We start from the raw sequence: 3069 nt of genomic DNA on the forward strand, positions 1-3069 counted from the left end.
TATTGCTAGGTCGATAAAACCATCTCAAGGACTTACACTAACACAATTACATGCTCACTTCTCCATATGATTGGGTGTTTCTTAGGCATTCCAACCCCAAAACCTTAGTAGTTCAAAATTTTAAGGCTGCCCTCTGGTCTTCTGTTCTTATTTTCTCTTAGATTCTACCAGTTGGACATAGTTTTTTTCGAAGAGCACTCTAGATTGTGTCAGGTATTGCAGGGACATCCCAGGGTCTATGAAAGCCTAATAAAGGGAAAGGAATTGGCAGCACTCCAGGTTGAGTCAAAATCCAGATTTATTGACTGGACATCCAAATATGACAATCGTGACAAGATAGATGCATTTCACACACTGACTGTGTGCTTAATCATTACTAATGAAAGCCTAGCCTGTGTCCTGTATAAGATAAGGGTCTGATATTGATATTTAAGGATGGGGGACAAAAATGTGTGCATTTTATTTTTTCACCAAAGGTGAACTTTAATCCTTGCAGCGTGGCTGGGGGCCTGCTGCAAGAGTAGCTTTTTTTATTGTGCCTTAAGTTGCGATTGAATAAATTTCTCTTTTGCCAAATATCAGATACTTTTTTTTTTTTTTTTTTTGGTACGTCCCACTCAAAATTATATTTTAGGTTCTAGTAAATGCATGAAGGTAATTAACTCCTTTTTTTTTTTATACCCACCCCCTCTTTATCTGGATCTAAAAACACTTTAAATGATGTATCCAATGTGCTCATGTATTAAGTTAAACTAACAAGCCCTCTTTTTTTTCTTTTTCTTTTTTTTGCAGAATGGTTTGCTGTGCTGGATGATGATGTCTGGGTAAAGAGAGAGTTTCCTTTATCAAGTGTAAGATGGAAACTAACATGGTACAAACCTATAAGGAAGCTTGCTGGCCCATATTGTTGATATGGGAACGCATAACCCAGGCATATACTTCTGATTCTCCTCCTACGGACTGGGGTCTCCAAAAAGGAGAATTTGGATTCCAAACCTGGAAGTTCTCCTCAAACAACGAGAGATACACCGTGGGCTGGGATAAGGATCACTCTTACTGGAAAGTGAATTCTCCATTTGAAACGCATCTGTTTTTTATCGGGCCCCTTTTTATAGATAAATCAAGGGCAGGTCTACCTGTACCTCCTTTATTTACTGTGATAAACTCAGATAAGGATACCTTACTCCCTGCCAATCCTGCAAGGATTTCAGAAAAACTTGTAAAAATTGCACAATATGTGTTTAGGCCATTTACAACAAAGGTTGCTGATTCTACTACATCACAGCAGTGACCATTACTGTTAAGGTGCTGTATTTCCAGATGCCCTCAAAATGGCAACCCTTATGGACATTCTAGGTTTTATACAGATCAGGGGCACTTCTAGATGATGAGGTTGAAAGGTATATTCTTAAAATGATAGCTGATTTTATTTTATGCACTGGCTGCTGAACTGTTGGCGATTGCGGTGCGTTCTCACCCTGATATAAAGGGATTCCGTATAGGCACATTGACTGAGAAGATCAGTTTGTATGCGGACGACACGTGACTTTATCTTGCGGATATGGAGACCTCCTTAGCAACAGCCCTGACATTTAATCACCTGCTTTCGGGGTATTTTCAGGACTAAAGATTAACAGGGATAAATCTCACTGTTGACAGTGGTCCAACTTCCTTCTCCCATACTGCTATCCCTTTGCAAAGAGTGAGTTGTTTTAATTACCTTGGGGTTAAAATGACTAAATTCCCTTCAGACTACATCTCAGACAATTTACACCCTCTGACTTCACTGATTAAATCCAAATTGCATACCTGGGCTCGCCTGTCGATAGGGGTGATGGGGCTTGTGAACCCCATTAAAATGGTGCTTCTTCCCAAATTGTTGTATGTGTTATGGCATTCTCCAATTTATTTACCCCTCAAAATTTTAAGTTACTGGAGGCGCTACTTGGACCTTTTGTCTGGGGGAATACCGGGCATAAACTTCCGTGGCAGAAACTGAAATGTCCCACAGACCTTGGCGGAGTGGCACTTCCCGATATCAATACCTACTATTTGGCAGCACAGCTATCCCAGATGTTTCATGTCGATAAGGAGGATGGACATAGATTTCTGTCTCTGACCTGTCCGGTGTGGGATCCACACCCTAACAATCCCTTGTATGTCATACTGAGTGGGCTGCGGGGTGCTGAGTCATTGGGAGATCGTAACTCCTTATTACCAGTAGAGGAGGATCTGGGATGGGGTATCATCCAAGTTACAATTGACACAGGTTCACACGCACAGACGCTGCTGTGGCACAACACTTCCCTAATTTAGGCGTATACTGGACTCCCATGTATGGAATATTAGGGGGATATACTACTTGTCACATATTTTTTCCAATGCCTCTATGAAGTCCTTTAGCAGCCTGCAGGAGGAGTTTCACCTACCGAACACTATGCCCTTTAGGTATCTACAGATCCGCCCTGCCTTTCAAACACAATTTCCTACCTCTTTTCCATGACTGGATTCTGTATGTGTTCGAGATAGTTAGGGACGATAAATCTAGAGTGTTGATATCAACATTTTACGCGTTTCGACATGCGACCAGAATAGCGTATGCACTAAAGCCCTGCTGGGAGAGAGATGTAGAGGGTATGGATGATGAGGAATGGGGGGGAGACATTGGAGGCTGGTCGACTGATCGCACCTAAGCTATCACACTGCCTTACTCAGTTGTATATCGTACACCGCTCATATCTTACCCCTGTATGCCTTGCAAAATATAAGCCAGAACTGACTACTCTCTGTCCTCTGTGTGCAGAGAGCCCGGGCATTTTCTTTCATCTACTGTGGCAATGTATTCAAATTCAGGAAGCAAATAAATACATTTCTTCATGATTACATGGGTTCCCCTATTGCCCTACACCCTAAGCCCTGTTTATTGGATATACTTCCGGAGGAGGATAAAGATAAATTCACGAAGATCTTTCTTCATGAAACACTGTTTCTAGCTCGAATGCAGATAGCAAGACAATGAATGCCTTCACTGAAAGACTGAATTGCTGCAATAAATGACACCTTGCCTTA

General features: G+C 41.7%; 1 pseudogene across 1 annotated transcript; it reads left to right on the top strand.

The window, feature by feature from the left end:
• The first annotated feature begins 644 nt into the window (after positions 1-644).
• On the top strand, positions 645-1313 carry LOC309557718 (annotated as a pseudogene). The gene is made up of 2 exons: positions 645-654; positions 793-1313. The product of its transcript is annotated as an uncharacterized misc_RNA (transcript).
• The last annotated feature ends 1756 nt before the right edge of the window (positions 1314-3069 follow it).

Source organism: Pelophylax lessonae, assembly GCF_965119305.1.
Source record: "Pelophylax lessonae genome assembly, chromosome: 6".
Taxonomy (NCBI): domain Eukaryota; kingdom Metazoa; phylum Chordata; class Amphibia; order Anura; family Ranidae; genus Pelophylax; species Pelophylax lessonae.